This window comes from Mus caroli, chromosome 14 (genome assembly GCF_900094665.2).
Source record: "Mus caroli chromosome 14, CAROLI_EIJ_v1.1, whole genome shotgun sequence".
Classification (NCBI taxonomy): Eukaryota; Metazoa; Chordata; class Mammalia; order Rodentia; family Muridae; genus Mus; species Mus caroli.
This window is the reverse complement of record NC_034583.1, coordinates 11,320,091-11,342,875: the sequence shown is the minus strand read 5'-3', so window position 1 is coordinate 11,342,875 and position 22,785 is coordinate 11,320,091. Positions and strand designations below refer to the sequence as shown.

General features: G+C 42.7%; 1 pseudogene; it reads left to right on the top strand.

Annotated features, from left to right (window-relative positions):
- Window positions 1-6,895: 6,895 nt before the first annotated feature.
- On the top strand, window positions 6,896-8,230 carry LOC110309815 (annotated as a pseudogene).
- The last annotated feature ends 14,555 nt before the right edge of the window (window positions 8,231-22,785 follow it).

Below are 22,785 nucleotides of genomic sequence, written 5' to 3'. Positions count from 1 at the left end.
AAAGAAAGAAAGAAAGAAAGAAAGAAAGAAAGGAAGGAAGGAAGGAAGGAAGGAAGGAAGGAAGGAAGGAAGGAAGGAAGGAAGGAAGAAAGAAAAGTAGGCTGACTTAAAACCCTGCATAACTCCCAGAAGTTCATATACTTCTGCACTTAGAGGCACAGATTCTGGGAAGGAAAAATACAGTGTCTCACTAAAGAATTAGTCCACCCATCTCTTTAGCATGACTTAAGCTGAACCATCTTCCTAGGAGTAGTCCTTAGCCAAAGCAATGAAGCAACCCTCTACCCAGGCCAGAGCTGTCTCTATTCAGCAACAGGGTTGCTTTCGTGATGAGTGGTAGCTCGGGTACTAGCTCAGGTAGGGACACTGCTGAACCATTAGGCTTTGGGAGCCTGAGTCACTGCTGCTATAGACTTAAGAGTATCTCCCTGGGCAGTCAGGGAAAAGGACCCTTCCTTGAACCCTGTCTCCTGAGCAAGTCCCCAGATATATCAATAGCAATCATGAAAAGTGTGCTTGGTTCTTCCCTAATCCTTAGTGGGCTCCCAAAGGTCACCTTCCTATCTCTTCAAAAGTCTCAAGTGCCAAGGCAGAAACAAATTCTAGAGTATGGTGGCACAAACCTACTGTTACCCCACACTGAGGGATTCGGAGGCAGAAGCATGGTGGATTTGAGGCCTGCCTGAGTTACATAGAAAATTCAAGGCTAGCCAGCCACATAGTGATATCCTGTTTCACAAGGAACAGGGCACTGCACAGGACAGGAGACATGTTCTTGAGCAGAGAGCTTGGACATGGGGAAGCAGAGGGAACACCTGTAACTTAACTATGGCTTAAAAAAGAGATAAGGCATGAACTTGATTTAGACTCTCTTTTAATCAAAATATTGACAACTTTTTCTTGGGAAGGATGTGGCTTAAAGGTAGAACATTTTACCTAGCAAGTTTGAAGCCCTGTGTTCCATGCCATGCACCTCACCCCCCCCCAAAAAAAATAATAATAAATAATAATAATAATAATAAATAAAGTTCTCTTTTTGAACAATTGGAGAAATGAAGCTACCTTAAGAGATTTTCATTTTTGGTGTGATAACAATGTCACATTAGGGTTTTGGCATTGTTTTACAGTGCTAGGGATGTGATTTCAAGGAGTAGCCCTTACTTTTAGGCTCTGTGTGTTCATGGCCATCTGATTTATTAGTCAAGGAGCCAACTTGCCTTGCCTCTGCCACTATGGCTTTGCTCCAAGCCTGCCCATGCCAAGGTTAACTCAACCTCACTTCTCCTCAGGCATGTCCATCCTCACCTCTGTGTGGTTCCCTGGCTGTGTCTTTCTCACTCTGGTGGTATATAAAGTATGGGTGGTAGGATAGGGGATTCAGACAAATAGCCCTCCTATGGGTTCATGTGGAATGTCAGAAGAGTGCCAGGGCTTGGCCTTATTCAGCTGCTCACTGAGATAATATCCAAGATCAAAACTGCTCTGTAGTCCTCTATCGCTTCCAGAACCCAACCTCAGTCCACTTCTCCCACCACTCGATGCTCAGATATGCTGTGTCCTCAGATCTTGAGGCATAGTGGCCAGGACAAACTTTTCCCAGGCAAATTGTCTGGGAAAGGTAGTACACGCCTTTAATCCCAGAAGACTGAGGCAAGAAGAACTCAAGAAGAGTTCAAGGTCAGCCAGAGACAGGGCAAGTTCCAAATCCTGGTGTGGTGGTACACACCTTTAATCTGGGCCACACTTTCTGCAGGAGGCCTACATAAGGGCGATGGAAGACTGAAGGCTCTCTCTTCTTTGCCTGTTTGGACATAGTTGCCAGCACACCTGTTGGAGCCTACTTCTTCAGAATTCTAGCTTCTACCGAAGACCAGCTGAAGCAACTAGCCTCGTGGGACTGAGCAACTACTAGATTCTTGGACTTCCTATTCACAGTTGCCCATGGTTGGGTTAATTGGACTTCAGCCTGTAAATCATTGCAATAAGTTCCTTTAATACAGAGTGACATTCCATAAGTTCTGTGACTCTAGAGAACTCATAGGAGGTCTATTTGTCTGAATCTCCTATACTACAACCCGTACCTTATATACCACCAGAGTGAGAAAGACACAGCCAGGGAACCACACAGAGGTGAGGATGGACATGCCTGAGGAGAAGTGAGGTTGAGTTAACCTTGGCATGGGCAGGCTTGGAGCAAAGCCATAGTGGCAAAGGCAAGGCAAGTTGGATCCTTGACTAATAAATCAGATGGCCATGAACACACAGAGCCTAAAAGTAAGGGCTACTCCTTGAAAATTCACCATGAAATCTCATCTTCAAGTTTTGTTTAAAGTAAACCCACTAATGATGGTCTTGTCTTAACAGCCTTGTGTTTTAGGATTATCTCCTGTTTTTAAACAGAATTGAAGAAATTGTTGGTAGTAATTCAAATTTTTTTCTTGGGACATGTGAAGTGGAAATTTCTGGTTGTGACATGTGATGCAGACTCACATGGTATTTTACTGAGGCAAAACCCATGGAGGACACGTGATGTTTGGAGAGGGTATAAATAGGACTCAAAAGACAGTGAGGGGCTTGCTTCGGTGGTCTCACATCTTGTCTGATCTTCCTTTCTTTGAAAAAGGCACAGCTGAGAACTCCTCCTGGCAGCATCCTGGCTGATTGCCACTGACTTGTGCCGACTTCGCAGAGGCTGGCAGTTTCTGCTGGATGGTGCTGCCACAGCTGATTCCTGCTTGGTGTCCTGACAATACCAAGCCGGACTGCTGATACCCTGACCAATAGAGATTGGAACCACCCCAAAGCACTACACTAAACAAGTCCACATCCCCTACCTTTGGCTGGTGAGCTAGAAGGAAGTTGAAGCATTTGAGAACCTTAATTAAAAGTAGGTTTTTGTTTTTGTTTTTGTTTTAAATCTAAGCCCACAGACATGTTTAACTATCAAAACCTCAGCAAATATTTCAGTCCTGGAAAAAATCATTTCTACCAGTTTCTTATATGTTCATAAATAAATTCTTTTTCCACCCACAGTTTACCTGGCTGGAAATATCTACAGCTCAAGAAGTATGGCTAACACTTGCAGAAACAACTGGAGACATTTGCAGAGGGCCTGTTGAGTACAGGAAAGGTGAATCTAGCAATACACAAGTACAAGTTTTGTCATCTGCAATTGTCATCTGCAATGGCCATGTATGGTCATTACCTTTTAGAGAGCACAGAGCCCTAGCTGCCATGAGGTTTAGGGAGGTAACCTAACCTCTACAAGAATTTGAGGATCAAATGAGAAAAATCAAGGTTCAATATACAGCCAGCCCATGGGAACTGCCATGACACTGCCTCTGAGAGAATGAGTTCCAGTGTGTGAGTGTGGCCATAGTTACTTACTATGAGGACCTCCAATATTATGTTTCGGTGGACATAACAAGAGCTGGCAATGCCCAGGAACCTTGGAGGGAGCCTATGTAAAGTAAGTTCCAGAACAGTCAGGACTGCATAATAAGATACTGTCTCAACAACAACAACGAAAAGGCAAAGGAGAGAGTGAAAGAGAGACAGAGAAAGACACAGAGAAAGAGGAAGGAGGAGGAGGAAAGGAGGATGCTGGTATGGTGATCCTCACCTGTAATTTCATCATTCAGAAGATACTGAGACATTACAAGTTTGAGATCATCCTGGAGTTTATCCATTCGTGAAACGTTATTTTAAAAGAAAAAAATCAGACAGCCACCACCAAAACAGAGGACAGGAGAGGAGGAAGGGAAAGAGGATGGTAGCAGGGGTCTGAGCACACACATGGGTGTCAGCCACTGCAATGGGATGCCTAACACACAGGGAGGTGGTGTGTAGATTTAATTCACTGAAGCAGAATCCAGGCCAGGGTATGGTTTGTGGGGAAGAATGGCTGGGTGGGTAAAGAACCTTAACCCAGGGCCCTGCTAAGTTGTCCAATGTGTTGGAGCCTATGCCTGGGAGAGTTTTAGGGGTCTTGGGGAAAGTCGTGGGGCCTGTGAACATGTAAGAGGGCCCAGGTAGGAGAGCCAAGGACTCTAATAACCCAAGCTCAGAGGAGCCCTCTCCGAGCTTCCTACGTTTGAGAAATGCATCATCTTCACCCTGAACTCAAAACCTGGCTCAGACGACACAGTACAAGGTTACTCTCTCCAACAGAGTCTACAGCTCCTGGGTACCTTCTCTGAAGTGCTGGAAATAAACCTTGTCAAGCAGAGTTGTAAACTGGGAGAGAAGAAAGCAAGCAGCTCAGCCTGCAGTCAACCTTGGACCTCCCAGAGTTCTGCCCCGCTACACCCTGGGCCCGTTGCCGCGAAGCAGTTCGTTCATGCAACCCTGAAAGGAACCAGAGCGTAGAGGTGAGAATTCGATGGGTTGGGGGGGGGGGGATGAAAAATGTTTTGTGTCAGAAACTTGAGTACTACCTAGAATTTAGCAAGTGATTTTATGTTATTTCCATACAGGTTTATCATTTAAGGTAATAGTGTTTTAAGTTTATGTTGCACATTTCTTAGAACTGAACATACCACACGCAATTCCTTGATGTAAAAAAAAAAAAAAAAAAAAAAAAAAAAAAAAAAAGTCCCTATGCATTGAGATCCAGAAGGCGCTGCCACTGCTATAAAACAAAGTCTACAAGTAAAATGACTTCACTTCTCTTTAGTGCAAGGAGATGCGTGTTTGCTCGTGGAGAGAAAGTCTTCTTTCTAGTCCAGGGCGAATCCCCTGGTAACTGATTCAGTTTAATTTTATGATGCAAGTTGGCTTTAACTTTGGCAGGGCTTTGCGAATTCCAGCTTTGATGCTGGAGCCCCTTACATCCTGCCTTCTCCATTTAGACACCAGCTTCAAAAATAATCTTTTTGAATATTTAAAAGATCAGAGGACTGTTTAAATCCCTCTTAAGACAGAAACAGGATTGTGTGACCATCCCCCTCTTCAGCAGATGCCCCCACACAGAAGAAGCATGTTGCCGTCTCCTTACAGAAATAGTTCAGCAGCCATCAATTCAGCTTCTGAGGGGGTGGTGTGAGTACCAGAGAGAAATAAAAGTCCTTCACAAAGTTACTGCTGTCAGGAAACTGCATGTGCGGGGGGGGGGGGGGGGGGGATGAATTAGGTGCAAATGAATTCTTAAAGAGGGTAGTTTCAGGGCTGAGATGCAATTCACATAACATGAAATTCACCAGTAATGTTAAAGTGTATGATTTACTTTTAATGTTATCATCAATGTTATCATCACAGAGCCACCAGCATTGTCTTACCCAAAAAACTATCACCCCCAAAATAAAGAGTTTATTCATTACTAAGCAGTCAATTCTTAGCCCCAGACAAATTCTAATCTGATTGATCCTGGACATGTTATTAAAAAAGAAAAACATCTGTACAACTCTTTTATGTCTGGCTATTTTCACTTAGCATGTATTGAAGGATAATCCAAGTGGCGGCATGAATCACACTTCTTTTTTTTATTAATACAATTTTTTATTTGATATTTTCTTCATTTCCAATTCAAATGCTATCCTGAAAGCCCCCTATAACCCCCCCTCCCACCAGCCCTGCTCCTCAACCCACCCACTCCTGCATCCTGGCCCTGGCATTCCCCTGAATTGGGGCATACAATCTGGATACTTCGTCCCTCCTTAGAATGGGGAACAAAATACCCATGTAAGGAGTTACGGAGACAAAGTTTGGAGCTGAGACGGAAAGAAGGACCATGCGGAGACTGCCCCATCCCGGGATCCATACCATAAATCAACCACCAAACGCAGACACTATTGCATATGCCAGCAAGATTTTGCTGACATGAATCACACTTCTTATTTGAATAGTATTTCTTTATCTATTCATCTGTTGGTGAACATTTGTTGTTTTTCTACATTGCGACTATTCATGTTCAAGTTTTATGTGGTTGTATTTGCAATTCTATTGGATATACGTGAGCAGAGTCCGTGTGTTTATGGTATTTAACTTAATTTCTTATTTTGAGATTGGGTTTCACTGAGAGTCCAGCTTGACCTCATTTTATCTTTATCACCCATGGGCTAAGATTTTTAAACATGCATCACCACACACAACTAAGTTTAATTTTGAGGAAGTTCAAACTGTTCTCCATGTTTACCCCCTTACAGAAGGCCCATTGCTCCTCCTCCACAGCCCTATTTTTAATTTCTCAGTGAGTGTAAAGTGGTGTCTCAAGGTACACAAAGGATGGGTACTCAAATTACCTGTGATGGTTTCTCACAAGAAATTGTCGTGGTTTGAGTAAGAGTGCTCCCTATAGGTTTATATCTTTGAATGTTTAGTCACCAGGGAGTAGCACTATTTGAAAGTCATGATGGAGGAAGTTTATCAGTGGGGGTGGACTTCAAGGTTTCAAAAGCCCATGACAGCCCAGTGTCTCTCTGCCTGTGAGTCAGGATGAAGCTCTCAAGTACTTCTCCAAAGCCATGCCTACCATCCCTGCATCCATGCTCCCCACCATGATGATAATGGACTCTGAAACTGTAAGCCAGCCCCAAATAAATACTTTCTTTTATAAGAGTTCCTCTGGTCATGGTGTCTCTTCACATCAATAGAATAATTACTAACACAGAAACTACTTCAGTGTTACACAACTAATTATCCTAGTAAGCTTTAAAAATCAATCTGGAGTGCCCCGGCCAGAGGCGGGACCAGAGCCCTAAGGGGCTCGAAATTACGGAAGTTTTGTGCGGAGGGTCGGGTGGCTGCAGGAGTTCCTGCTGGATTTGGCTCAGGAGCTGGGGCTGCCGCTGGGGATCTCAAAGCTGCCATCTTCCGCAGGGTTTGCGGCGGTGACCCGAGCGCGACTCGAAAGCACTGCTGCTGGCCTTGTCTATAGGGGACCCCTCGGATCTTCACCATGGCGTCCACGAACACCAACCTCCAGAAAGCAATAGATCTTGCAAGCAAAGTAGGCCAGGAAGACAAAGCTGGAAACTATAAGGAAGCTCTTCAACTCTACCAACATGCTGTGCAGTATTTTCTCCGTGTTGTTAAATATGAAGCACAAGGTGATAAAGCCAAGCAAAGTATCAGGGCCAAGTGTACAGAATATCTTGATAGAGCAGAAAAACTAAAGGAATATCTGAAGAAAAAAGAGAAGACACCACAGAAGCCCGTGAAAGAGGAACAGTCAGGCCCAGTTGATGAGAAGGGGAATGACAGTGATGGGGATGCAGAATCTGATGATCCTGAAAAAAAGAAACTGCAGAATCAACTTCAAGGTGCCATTGTTATAGAGCGACCAAATGTAAAGTGGAGTGATGTTGCTGGACTCGAAGAAGCCAAAGAAGCTCTTAAAGAGGCTGTGATTCTGCCTATTAAGTTCCCTCATCTGTTTACAGGAAAGAGGACACCTTGGAGAGAAATCCTATTATTTGGACCACCAGGAACAGGAAAATCTTACTTGGCTAAAGCTGTTGCAACGGGAGCAAACAACTCAACATTTTTCTCAATAACTTCCTCTGACCTTGTGTCTAAGTGGCTGGGGGAAAGCGAAAAACTGGTTAAGAACTTAGTCCAGCTTGCCAGAGAGAACAAGCCTTCTATCGTCTTCATTGATGATATTGATTCTCTGTGTGGTTCCAGAAGTGAGAATGAGAGTGAAGCTGCACAGAGAATTAAGACAGAGTTCCTGGTTCAAATGCAAGGAGTTGGTGTGGACAGTGATGGAATTTTGGTTCTGGGAGCTACAAATATACCCTGGGTTCTGGATTCTGCAATTAGGCGAAGATTTGAGAAACGTATTTATATTCCTTTGCCCGAAGCCCATGCCTGAGCAGCCATGTTTAGACCGCACTTGGGCAGCACTCAGAACAGCCTCACAGAAGCAGACTTCCAAGAACTTGGGAGGAAGACAGATGGCTATTCAGGAGCAGATATAAGTATCATTGTATGGGATGTACTTATGCAGCCTGTGAGAAAAGTTCAGTCATCTACTCACTTCAAAAAGGTTCGTGGACCCTCAAGAGCTGATCCTAACTGCATTGTAAATGACCTGCTGACACCCTGCTCTCCAGGAGATCCAGGGGCTATTGAAATGACATGGATGGATGTTCCTGGAGATAAACTCTTGGAGCCAGTTGTTTCCATATGGGATATGCTGCGGTCCCTGTCCAGCACAAAGCTGACAGTCAATGAGCAGGACTTCTTGAAGCTGAAGAGGTTTACAGAAGATTTTGGCCAGGAAGGCTAACACAAAGACAGCAAGAACATGTCTATGCTGCATTTCTTCTCTTTTGTAGGTATTTTGCCTTTCTTGGATTACATTCAGATTATTTCCAGCAAAACTCGTTTACCCAGGGAAACATACATGTCACTTGAGTGTTCCTTAAGTCTGTCTTGTCCTTTTCCTTCACTGTCTGTTAAATTCCCTAATTCACAAACATTGTTGAGTTGTAAGGAAAGCAACGATGGTATGAGGAACAGCAGAGTGGGGGCATCGAGGAGCCTCGCCCGGCTTCATGGACAGCAGCTAGGATTCTCATGAGTGCTCATTCAAAGAACAAGGCCTTTTTTCTTTTCTTAAAAATGAAATCGAAATGGGGCTAAAGCTAATGGTATATAAATGTCTTGAAAAAAATCTTTAAGCATTTTATCAATGTAAACTTATTGCTTTATTAAAAATTAAGAATGGTAGAATCTTTACTCTCAGGGATAGGCAGCAAAACGCAGAGCACTGATGAATTTAGGGTTTGTGGCACAGACAGTGCTCCTGTTGAGTTTGTAGTGGGCTAGTTTCTCCTGTATAGATTAAAGTGATTCTTTTAAAGCAGTGGGCTTTTATAACTCCATGACTCCTTCCACTGTGCACTCGATACTTTCTAAATCAGTAGTCATCTTTGCCTTGTCTACATCAGTGTCTTTTATACCCAAGATTGACCAAAAGAGGTAGCAAACAAGCACTCATTTTTGGATAATTGTCATGAAATACTGTGGATATTAGCCCAGAAACTTAGTATACCCGAGATATAAAAGACAATTTGTAAAACACATGAAACTGAAGAAGAACGAAGACCAAAGTGTGGACACTTTGCCCCTTCTTAGAATTGGAAACAATCACCCATGGAAGGAGTTACAGAGATGAAATACTGTAATGGGAAACTTTAATAAGAAAATGACTTTCTTCTGGACTTTGGGATGTTTCCTGTGGATGATGTGTGTGTGTGTGTATATATATGTGTGTGTGTGTGTATATATATATATATATATATATATATATATATATACACATATATACACATATATATGTATATATATGTATTTTTTTTTAAATAATAGCGAGAGTCATGTCTTTCACTTTTAAGTTCAGGGAGCAGTTTGTTCTAACCACACAAACATTCTCAGTGTGGTATTTCATGGAGCTTTAGAGACAAACTAATGTCTCATTACATAATGAAATATAAACATATTATTGTTTATATTATTGTTATTTTAAACATTGTTATTTTAATGTCTTCAAATACATGATCTGAGGGTGTATGTCACATACTTGTGTACCAACTCATAGTTGTGCCTTGGACATTTGCATTGACTACCTGCAAACAATTACTAGGTTAATTAGAATTGCTATGCAGTTCTACCTTGCTAGTGCTACACAGTAATTGCATTTTAAAGTATATTTGCACATTTTACATGCTATGCTATATGATTGCCTTTGGGTTTTCTGTACAGGGCCTCTCTCCTCCATGGCTAATAGTCCTACCTTATGCCAAAAGTTTGTGGCACAAGCCATTCAACCTGTGAGACAACAATGGCCTATGATCTACATCATTCATTTCACAGATGTTTTGATGGTGGGAAAAGACCCCCAGGATTTGCTTTTGTGTTATAGAGATTTACAAAAGGCTTTAGCTGAAAAGGTTTACAGATAGCTCCTGAAAGGATACAAACCCAGGATCCTTGTAATTATTTGGGCTGTAGACTTACTAATCAAGCTGTTTTTCCCCAGAAGATAGTTATTTGCAGAGACAACTTAAGGACTTTGAATGATTTTCAAAAATTGTTAGGTGATATTAATTGGCTTTGCCCCCTACTTAAAGCTTATTACAGAGGAGTTAAAACCTTTATTTGATATTCTTAAAGGGAGTTCTATCCTAACTCCCCTAGATCTCTAACCTCAGAAGGATTGCTGGCCTTACAGCAAGTGGAAAAAGCTATTGAAGAGCAATTTGTCATTTATATAGATTACTCTTTGCCTTTACANCTGTTAATTTTTAATACGATTCATGTGCCTACAGGATTGTTATGGCAAAAGTCTCCTCTGATGTGGATACATTCGAGGATTTCTCCTAAATGTAATATCTTGCCATATTATGAAGCAGTAGCCCAGATGATTATCTTGGAAGGAAGCAGGCACTAACTTATTTTGGCAAAGAGCCAGATATTATTGTTCAGCCTTACAGCGTAGGTCAAGACACTTGGCTGAAACAGCATAGTACAGATTGATTGCTTGCTCAAATTGGGTTAAAGGAACTATAGATAGCCACTACCCTCAAGATAGGCTGATAAAATTTTTGAATGTACATGAGGTGATATTTCCTAATATGACCTCTTTACAACCCTTACACAATACTGTTCTGGTGTTTGCTGATGGTTCCTCTAAAGGGCAAGCTGGATATCTTATAAATAATCAACAGGTAATCATAAAGACTCCTGGCCTCTCAGCTCAATTAGCAGAATTAACAGCAGTACTGAATGTCTTTCAGTCTGTGCATGAGGCTTTTAATATTTTTACTGATAGTTTATATGTTACACAATCGGTACCCTTATTGGAGACCTGTGGTACATTAAACTTTAATACGTCAGCAGGATCCCTGTTTTCACAATTGCAAAACATCATTCTTGCCTGAAAACACCTGTTCTATATTGGCCACATGCGATCTCATTCTGGTCTTCCTGGACGTTTAGCTGAAGACAATGATTGCATCAACAGAGCTCTAATAGGAGAAGCCTTAATTTCAGATCCTGTTGCTTTGGCCAAAGGTGATCATGAAAAATTTCATCTCTCTAGTCATACCTTAAGGCTCCGACATAAGATCACTAAGGAGCAGGAAAAAATGATTGTAAAACAATGTCCTAAATGTATTACATTATCTTCAGTGCCACATTTAGGAGTTAATCCACAAGGTCTTAGGCCTAATCATATTTGGCAAATGGATGTAACTCATTATGCAGAATTTAGAAAATTAAAATATATACATGTTTGTATTGACACTTGTTCAGGATTTCTTTTTGCTTCTCTGCATACTGGAAAAGTCTCCAAAAATGTCATTGATCATTGCCTACAAGCCTTTAATGCCATGGGATTGCCTAAACTTATTTAGACAGATAATGGGCCATCCTATTCTAGCAAAAATTTTACTTCATTTTGTAAAAAAAAATTGGCACCAACATAAAACTGGAATTCCCTATAACCCCATGGGACAAAGAATAGTGAACATGCTCATCGCACTTTAAAAAATTGGCTTTTAAAAACAAAACAAAGGCAGTTATATCCCCCAAGGTCACCAAAAGCACATCTTGCTTTTGCTTTATTTGTTCTAAATTTTTTGCAAACTGATGTTAAAGGTCAGTCTGCAGCAGATCACCACTGGCATCCAGTTACTTCTAGTTCTTATGTCATGGTAAAGTGGCGGGACCTATTAACTAATGGAATGGAAGTGTCCAGACCCGGTCCTAATCTGGGAAAGGGCTTGGTCTGTGTTTTTTCACAAAAAGAAGATGGAGCACAATGGCTGCCTGAGAGATTAGTTGGTCAACTGGACACAGATCCTGAATCTTCTAGTAAGTATGACTCTAACCTTGATTATGGCTAAAAATCCTCTTTAGCCAAAAAGTTAAATTGGAACACAGCCTCCACTCCCAGGGAAGCTGTAGCTGTTCTGAAATTCTCAAAGTCTCCTCCCCCACACCAGGAGCTCTAAGTCTAAGCCTGATCATTGCTAATTTGCAATTGAATGGAGTACCTGGACTTTCCCAAAGAAGCTTTTGTATTGTTGCTTTTCACTGTCTCAACTTTGTTTTTCAAACAGGTCAGTCAACACCCTTCAGCCTGACTGCAGCAGGTGTGCATCCCTGCCTCCAACAGTGCAGGTGGCAGTTATTAATCTTCATTCAAGAAGCATTCTAATACATATTGTGGCTTTTGGTCTGATTTGGGAATAAGGTTTACTATGAGGGCTGGACAGTCTAAGACAGGCACCCAGATCTTGGAATCTTATCAATCTAGACAGAGATACATGCCAAGAGGCCATGGTTTATTAATAATACACCACAGAGCCATGTAAAGAATTGGAGGCAAAAGTTAATGTCTTAGAAGTAGTAGTCTTAACAATAGGTCAGGACATAGCATATATTAAGGCTAGAAAGGCAGAAATTTCAGATATTAGCAAAAGTCGCTCAGACACTTGGAACATTGCTGAATTGGCTAGAGATTAAAAAAAATAACCTAAGTGCATTAAATCCCCTGGATTGGGTTCAATATATTATCCTACTTGCTATTATTATTGACATTGTTTTATTAGTAAATCGTTGTGTTTCCACTCATCTTTAGAGCACTCCTGAGATCTGTAGCTATGATGAGGCGAGACATTCCGGAACTTCGGCAGAAATATAAGAATGGGGGAATGCTATGCACACTCCAGTGAAGTTTGCTTGGCAGGCCGAGAGGCCTGGGAGCACTCACGAGACAAAGAGTTTCATTGAAACTCACCTCCTGGAACCTTGCCGTTCTCATAACCCGTATATTCTTACCCTATCCCCGCGTTAGTCTGGTGTACGGATCCATGTGCTCTCTTTTAGTATTATCTTATTATAAGTGCCTTTTAAGATTGAATTGTGACATAGCTAGCCTTCGCCAGTGTTCCAACGTCCTAGAAAGACCTTGAAGCCAACAAACTTGGAATTCAGTAGGAATTCAGTAAAGAAATTACCTATTCAGTAACTAATTAAACATTACAAAAGACAGAGCCAGCAGCTCAGGCCTGGTCTACAGAGTGTTTACTAAGGACAGTAGCCAGTCTTACCCAAACAATGGTTTACCATGAGAAAAGTTAAGGAATCCCACTGAGACAGGTTTCTACACTAGGCCCAAAGAAATCAGGCAGAACTATAGAGCATAAATAAATTTTGTGCCTCAGTCCAGCCTTTTTTAAAAATATTAATAACAGAGAAGAAATTGTGAACTCCACCCAGCCTGAAGCTGGCTGAACCAGACCTCGACTTTGCTGCCACTAAGGAGATTACCCTGGGTGGAGCCTGCCTCCCTAAATCACTCTATTGTTCAGCCACTGTCACTGCTACCTGCTGGGAGTTGGCCTAGCTATTCAGGAGACTACACCCTATCCTGCACATGGTCACCTGCAGCTGGGCTCCAAGGATGAATTGGCAGGAATGGGCCTCCCCTCTCCTTTATAAAGTGTGTCCACCATTAAACATTTGAGCCTTGATCAGAATATTGTCTTGGCTACATTTCTCTCTTGTTCACCTAGTTTCCCTTTCTTTCAGTGCCGGCCTGCCACTCAGGTGTACCCTGTCCATGTGAGCTGCTAGACAGCTCACAACACTGTATAGACTATTTTTGTTGATAGTCAATGAAAATTATAGGCTTGAAATAATACTGTTTCTATGTGAAGTAAATTGCTATAACCTAAAAAAAAAAAAAAAAAAAAAAAAAAAAAACCTGATGGGGCTGGAAAGATGGCTCAGCGGTTAAGAGCACTGACTGCTCTCCTAAAGGTCCTGAGTTCAAATCCCAGCAACCACATGGTGGCTCACAACCATCCATAATGAGATATGACACCCTCTTCTGGTGTGTCTGAAGACAGCTACACTGTACTTACATATAGTAAATAAATAAATAAATCTTTAAAAAAAATCAATCTGACACAACCTAGCATTGTCTGAGGCAGAAAGTGCCTGGATCAGACTGGCCTGCAGGCATGTCTATGAGCGATTCTCCTGATTTATAATTGATGCAGGAGGGCTAAACCCACTTTGGGCAGCACCATTCCTAGGCAGTAGGTCCTGGTTGTATAAGAAAGCCTTTGAGTGAGCCAGCAAGCAGCCTTTCTCCATGATTTCCACTCTAGTCTCTGATTTCCCTACATGTCTGTGACCTGCAAGCATAATCTAATATGAACTCTTTTCTCTCCTGAGTTGCTTATGATCAGGCTGTTTTGTCACTGGAAAGAAAACGGGGATGCCTTATAACTTAATGCTTACTTTTTCATTTAGCAGCAAAGGTGTGAGTTCTCTGTGTTCAGTGTGAATAACGACTGAATAATGAGTGTGAAGGAATAACGACCTCTAGAGGACCCCAAAGCTGACTGCCTTCCTGAGCTCCACTGCCTTTGTCACCACCATCACAGCTCTCCATGGGCTACACAGACTGGCAACCGTGCTGTCCCCTGATTAGTGAGCTAGGACAGGAACTAGCATCAGATCCTAGCCTTCGCCTAAGCTCCCACCTCAGCCAGAGTTGGCTTGGAAATTACCCTATACTCTGGAGCTATGAGAGACAAATTTTCTAGCTTATTCTAGGGTGAGGGAGAGATCTTAAATGTGTCCTTTACCTGTCTGTGCTCCCATGGACGATAATAAAATCAATAACAAATGTTCTTCAAACAAACCACTTGATATTGTGCTAGAGTATGGAGAAGAAAGAGAGTAGCTGGCAAACACCTCAGTTCTTTTAGAGAAAAATGGGGATAAATTAACAAGAGGAGGATCATGTGTCTTCCTGGCAGAGACTTCTGGGATCTCTGCCACCTCCGTCTTCTTTTGTAATCCAGTGCTTTGTCAAGGTAGGATGTGAGCATGTCATTCACATCAGGTGGCTTTATAATGGGGCTTCAGGTCATCTGGCTACCACTCTATCACATCTGTCACCCATTTTAACTCAACCAGTTTCAGCTTGCCTCCAGGCCTTCAAGCATCAAAGACAAGTAAGACTGGGTTGCATCAAGATTCTGCCAGGTCTCTGGAGATAAGAGAATGTGCAGAACCCCTCCCAGGCCTTCAGCAAACCAGGTAAGATCTTGCTTGTGCTTTTTAATGTCTGGGTTCTATATCATTTCTTCTTCTGAAATTCCAAAGTCTCCCCTCCTCCAACCCCTGGGAATTGCTTTCCAGAAGCTGTGCTGACTTTGGCCTGCAGTAAGGCAAAGTTCACTCATTTCTAAGGACGGTGGAGTTAACAGGCCCTGGACCAGCAATTCTGGTGCACCTGTGGAACTGTTTCTCCCGTACTGTAACCTAGTGCTTTGTCCATTCTCTGCTGAGCAGAGAAAACCTGATCTCGCTAATTCTAGAGATGCTTTTTTGTTTGTTTGGGTTTTTGTTGTGGTTATTGTTTTGCTTTTTTTAAGTAAAACAATGGAGCCTTTCTCAGTTCTTAGTGTTAGAATATAGGACAGTGATCACCAAAGTCACCCTGAACACTAGCTTCCAGATTCATCGTCTCATGTCCATGCAAAATAAAAACAAAACAAAACTTAAGCCAGGAAGGAGGATGTTGTCCTACTCAGTGGCCTTTTGTGGGTCTTGTAATAGGAAGTGGGGAGAAACTGAGGTAATCTTTATTGAGGTTGATAATTTCTGAGTACATAGAGGGTCAAACCAGTGAGTGGCCTGCACAGCGTTGGCCCTCAGCCTAACCAGAGAAGTCACATACAGGACTCTGCCAATCAGGGAAGTGGTCAAACCTTATTGCCACCTGTGTCCACGTTCTTTCTCAATTTGTCTTATTAGTTTTGTAGGCTATGGATCAAGTCACTCCCTATATGGTTAGCTCATGATCTCCATGGACCATGCCACTACTGCCTGTGGGGTACTAGCTCCTATTCTGATAGCAAGTGGCTTCTGGTTTAGAAAGTACTTTCTCTTGAATAACCTTTGTGCAGTCCCAATAGGCTATGCAGAAGGCTGCCGATCTTATCCTTGGTGGCCTCTGTGAGGGATACTTGAGTTGGGTTTTGATGTCCCTATTCATGAGGCATCAATACTATAGCCTAACCACAGGGCTGGCTTGTGATAGTCACCAAGTTTGAGGCTTCATCCAAGCCCAGGACTCTACACACTATCAGTCTATAACGAGGTCCCTGGGGGCATGCTTTTCTGAGATGGAGACATGTCCCTGACATCACTCTGGAGACCCTAGCATTGGAGCCCTCCTCTGAAGTCCCCTGGATCTCTGTGGGAGCCATCTTCCCCTCCATTGGCCTTACAAAGTTCATCCTGAAAGCAGCAGGTGTTTCTCAGAGCCCTACTGTAAGCTCTGGAGCTGTTTACCATCCGCCTCACCTTCGGTGAAGCCCAGGTTTCAAGAGGAGCATTGTTTTTGTACTGTCTATCCTTCTAGGCCAGAGTCCAGGTGTCTGTCACCTTGTGGGTCTGTGTTTCACCTTGCTGCTGGGGTGTCAGGATACCTCTGGGCATGGGAGAGGCAGCAAAGCACAGAGGCACTAGGCTGCACTCCTTCCTTGCTGCCATCAGGTACAGGGCATGTGCTGCTCAGGGGAAGCAAAATGTACCTGAGATAGAGGTCCCAGACTGGGTTTATCTGGGTGAGAAACAGCACAGGCTGGGGCTGAGGCTGTGACTCTGAAACTCCTGGGCACCCAGACTCTAGAAACCAAGAGGAGTTGAGGATGGGGTGGGAGTGAGGGGCATCTGGCTTAGCTCAGGGTGAGTGTCATCAGTGTGGAGGGACCTTCTGCAAGAGAATTAGGCACGGCTCTGTATGATGAAGGCTTCCCTCACAGCAGTCCTTGATGAAGGAGATAGTCCTTGCTGATCCAAACTGTTTATTCATGGTGAGAAAAGCTGCATATGACTTACTCAGGGTGGACAAGAGATTAAATACTTTTTAAAGGAAGAATGTCTGGGAAGGGAAGCTTATTGTCTAAATTCTCAGGGCCAGCCCATGTAGATATATCATTGGCATGGAGAACTCTGGGCTCTATGCTATGTAACCGGGTCATGGTCCTCTTACTGGGGTGTTGTGGCCATGTGCTCCAGGGCAAGAATCCAGTCAGCAGCTAGTTCAAATGCTTATCATTCTCAATTATGAGGATTGCTGGAGTTCCTGAATCTGCTGGACCTTACCAGGTTTTCTGTCTGGTGACACGGTCCCACTTACTCTCTACCACCAGCAGCAGCAGCAGCAACAGCATCTCCTGAGGACTGTGCAGTGAGTACCTGCCCTACCCTGCACTGCTATCAATGACCATAGGAATGAATGGGGGACTCTGTTTGGGAGTCCCACTTCCACACTTCCAGTCCTGACCAGCCACAATTTGACAATTATCTCTCTAGTTCCATTCCCTTTCCTTTTCCCTGGCCTGTTCTTGGTGCTCTAAGTAACATCTACAATTAGGACACTAAAGCCCAGCTGTCAAAAGAGCCCAGCTTCAGTGTTTTAACAATTCTGACAGTCAACACACAGTCAACTATTGATGTTCCAAGAGCACTTTGTCAAGATTGGACTGTGCCTGACAAGAAACTAGGCCACCCCTGTGACCATGAACATTTTCAATACCAGGGCAAATTTCTAGTTCTGTTTGGATTGCAAGGTCTCTCCTCACAGGCAGGGCAAGCCTCAGCTTCTCAGGTTGTCTCTCTCATTCTCATCACCAAGGGCCTGATCTCTTCTTTAAAGCATGCATGTTTCTAACTAATGTTTCACTTATAGAGCCATTTACATAGAGTAAGAATGTGCAGAAATTGAAGAAAATGAAAATTTCAGTTGGTGAATATATTCTCTTCCATTTATAAAGAACCAGCTTTTCAGAAAAATATATCAAACTTTTCAGAATAGAAAAGAGACATTATTTAAAATTTCTGAGTTTATTGGTCTGAAAAGAAATGAACCTTACACACACAGATGAAGGGAAACCACCATTCTTCTGAGAGTTGTGTTCATTGTTGCCTTTCTATATTTTTCATCTTGGTTTTGAGTTCCCGGTTTATATAATGCCAGCATTTTGGGCATCACAGCTTGCTATATATTTATAATATATATGTATGATATGTATGTGTAGTATGTGTGTGTATATATATATATATATGTAGCATATGTATATAAATGTACATAAATGTATATAAATGATAAAATGACACATAGTTATCTCTGGAATGCTGCAGAAAAGAATTCCTTAAGCCTCTGGTTAACTGTAGAAGGTTGGTTTGCTAGCATTATGAAGGGACAGGCTGCCAGGATGAAGAATCCAACAGCATCTGCAAGAACCTGATCTTCCATTCTGAAAGGTTCCAGGTCTAAAACCTGAGGGATGTCATTGGCACAGACTGTAAGAGATTATTTAAAAACTTATTAATGTGATGGACAGGCAGGAGCTCTGAGGAGGACCCAGGTGTTACTTCTTATACGAAGTGGCAAGGTTCCATGCAATGAGATATGTGAGCTCATAGTTTATGCTTGCAGACAGGTCATCTTTGAATCCAAGTGGAGAAGGCAAGAAAAACAAGTTGCTTTTACTTCTGGGAACAAAATTACTATCGTTTGGAGAATTATCCCAAGTCAGCAAAGATGGAGAAACTTTACAAAAATTGCCTTGGTGGCTTGATATTGGTGAAAATTGGGGTTCAGTGAACACTTCTGAAGGGGCTCTGGGTTCTTATGTCATAAAACAAGAAACTGGACAGAGACGTGTGGAGAGTAACAGGAGCTGTTTATAGAAAAAGATATACTTCCAGGAAGCAGCAGGCAGGCCAGAGCAGAAAGTGCAGAAGCTCAGAAAGCAGGCCTGTACAAAGCAATGGGCTTTATGTCACTTAGTCTGGGCTTTGGGGGTTATTTGCATAGCCAGGTTTCCAGGCTCCTTTGCATAATGCAGGTTCTCTCCCTCATGCTCTGGAACATGTAGTTCTACACAGCTTCATGCATCACTCATGTGCCTCATTAGCATTTTAAATCTTCACCCGAAGATGTGCATTTTGGTATGATAATAACACTCTAGTGCTTTGGCTCCTGTCAGCAACTCGAGCCGGGAGTTTCCAGATATTCTTTTTGCTGATTTTTTTTTTGTATGCTAATTTTGCAGCATGTGTGCAGAAGCTCCCCCTGAACTTCACTCTCTCCTTCAAACGGAGCCAGGGAGACTGGGAATTTGGTTCATCTGGTAGAATGCTTGCCTAGAATGCACAAAGCCGTACATTTGACTTTTAGTAGCACGGAAACTTGGCATTGGGACACATACCTGTAATTCCAGCACTTGGAGGGTGGAGACAGAAGGATCAGAACTTCAAGCTCCTTCTCATGCTATGTAACATAACAGGTTTATCAGAGGCCAGCCCAAGTTATATGAAATGATGCCTCAAAGAACAAAATGAAACAGAGGAGTCTAGAGAGGAGAGGAGAGCAGGCTACCATGAGAACCCCACACCCATGCTCCCGGGTATGTCTCCCTAGTACCTTGAAAATATGCTTTAGGCAAGCACTCCACTGATTGAGCCGTATCCCAATTCTAAAAATGTCTTTTAATAATCTCCAAGTCACCTTCAAAATGCAAATTGAAGCAAAACCCTGAGCTAAGAACACAAACACACTGGACTCAATTTCATAATGGAAAAAAGAAAAAATTTGGCCTTGAACCTGGTTTGACTCCACAGAGTGAGTTCCAAACTGAAGAGGGTAGCCATGACATGCTGGAGAAGAGACTTAGTCATGAGGTACCCTCCACTCCCAGATCTGGGTCTTCCTCTGAATCATTCTATAACTCTTACAGTGAGAACTCTATTGAAACTTTCTCTCTGTTCGTTTTAGTTCAGCTTGTAGATTTGGGTCACAGTTCTGCAAGTTAACCATTGAAACATTTGTTATGTGTCTCAGGTGGCATTGTGGGACAACATTTGTGAGATAGTGACCTACAGTGTGCTTTGTTCCTGTTTTGTTTCGTAGACTGTCCAGCATGAACTGATGGGGGAACTCCTAGGCTTCCTTTAAACCCCATTTTCATCCTGCATTTCAGACCTCCTTCATGTTCACATTGTCTAATGTGCCAGTCAAGGCTGGGGTTGGCTCTACAGTATTCTGAACACAAGAACAGGGTACATCAGAATCTGGATGATATATTATGCCTTCCTGTGTGAACATGTCTGTTTACATGTGGGCCTGCACTAAGTAAGAAGGGGGAAATCAAGATAGGAATGGAGGGTTGAAAGATGGCTGAACAGTAAATGCTGCTGAAACAGGGGACTTGAGTTCAACATCAGCATGATGTCAGGGTTTCTAATCTCTTATAACTCCTGTTCCAAGGAATTCAACACCCTTTCCTGGTCTTCTTCAGCACCTGCATTCACATGTATAAATATGCACGCATACACACACACACATGCATACATGCATGCATATATGTGGGACCATGAAAGGCAGCCTGGTTCCTGGTTGAACTAAGGCTAGAAGACCTGGAAACCATGAAGGGACAGTAGGCATTTTGCCTGTTTCTGGACACCAGGCTCCTGTCACTAGCCATAGCCCTCCATAGATTTGTGGCCATCAGTCATGTAAGGGCAATGCCCCAAGCCCCTCCACAGGTAAAGGACCTGACCTGTAGTCACATAGGCTCAAGACGGATCTCCATTTTTAACGGGGTACTTAAAAGCCTGGAGGACTTAGAAAATAAGTTTCCTTCCCAGACACTCCTCCCTGCAAAAGGTATTTAACCTCAGGCGCACCCTGAGAAGTGGGGTATGATTTTACTCATCCACTTTTCACCATGGTGATTAATGCCTTAAAACAGTGGACTGAGCCGGGCGTGGTGGCGCACGCCTTTAATCCCAGCACTCGGGAGGCAGAGGCAGGTGGATTTCTGAGTTCGAGGCCAGCCTGGTCTACAAAGTGAGTGCCAGGACAGCCAGGGCTACACAGAGAAACCCTGTCTCGAAAAAACAAAAAAAACAAAAAAAACAAAAAAAAAAAAACAGTGGACTGGGGGTGCAAATCAGTGGATGGTCCGACAGTCCCCAGGGGACTCTCCACACGATTTTAGGATCACAGGTGTGTGGAACACAGCATCTGTTCCAAACCAATTGTGACCAGCCTGTGACAGCAGGAGCAAGGACTCGGGAACCCTGCCTGACAAGAGGCTCGGGTTCCTTATGTTCACTACTGGTATATCTTGGTTTTGAACAGATCAGACAGCTCCAAGGACCTCAGAGGAGGCACCATTTCCAAGCACTGTAACATGCCCAGGATCTTAGGATTCCAGGATCCCAGAATAACAGGAGCTTGGTCACAACAGGATCTTAGGGTCTCAGAGGAAGCTTGACTGCCAAGAACTCTGACACACCCAGAATCTCAGATTCACAGGAGCCCACAATCAAAGGATCACAGAGAAAGCTGGACTCTGAGGATTCCTGAATCAACTGGGATTATAGGAAGGACAGGCTCCAATCAGATATAATATCAAGGGCAGCAAGCACTTGAGATAATCAAATAGCAGGAGGCAAGCATAAGAACAGAAGCAACAGAAACCAAGGTTACTTGGCATCATCAGAACCAAACTCTCCCACCAGAGCAAGTCCTGGATAAACCATCACACCAGAAAAGCAAGACATGGATCTAAAGTCACTTCTCATGATGATGATGGAGGACTTTAAGAAGAAATACAGGAAAACACAGGTAAACAGCTAGAAGCCTTTAAAGAGGAAACAGAAAAATCCCTTAGAGAGTTACAGGAAAACACTACCAAACAGGTGATAGTATTGAACAAAACCACCCAGGATCTAAAAATGGAAGTACAAACAATAAAGAAAACCCAAAGAGAGACAACTCTGGAGATAGAAACCCTAGGAAAGAAATCAGGATCCATAGATGTGAACATCAGCAACAGAATACAAGAGATGNAAGAGAGAATCTCAGGTGCAGAAGATTCCATAGGGAACATGAAGACAGCAATCAAAGAAAATGAAAAATGCAAAAAGATCCTAACGCAAAACATCCAAGAAATCCAGGACTTAGTAAAAAGACCAAATCTAAGATTAATAGGTATAGATGAGAATGAAGATTTTCAAATTAAAGGGCCAGTAAATATTTTCAACAAAATTATAGAAGAAAACTTCCCAAATCTAAAGAAAGAGATGCCCATGAACATACAAGAAGCCTACAAAACTCCAAGTAGACTGGACCAGAAAAGAAATTCCTCCCGACACATAGTAATCAGAACAACAAATGCACTAAACAAAGAAAGAATATTAAAAGCAGTAAGGGAGAAAGGTCAAGTAACATATAAAGGCAGACCTATTCAAATTATACCAGACTTTTCACCAGAGAATATGAAAGCCAGATGATCCTGGACAGATGTTATACAGACCCTAAGAGAACACAAATGCCAGCCCCAGGCTACTATACCCAGCAAAAAATCTCAATTGCCATAGATGGAGAAACCAAAGTATTCCATAACAAAACCAAATGCACACAATATCTTTCCATGAATCCAGCCCTTCAAAGGATAATAACAGGAAAACACCAATACAAGGACGGAATCTACACCCCAGAAAAAGTAAGAAACTACTCCTTCAACAAACCTAAAAGAAGGCAGCCATAAGAACATAATCTCAGCTCTAACAACAAAAATAATAGGAAGCAAGAATTTTCCGCTTCCGGTCAGAAAAGCACCGGGGCAGCTGGGGCGCAGGGTCGGCTGACACTCGCCAGCTACCCACAACACCCGCCACAGGATCTTGAGACTTCTGGTGAGTGGAGCACAGCTTCTGCTCCAATCCAATTGC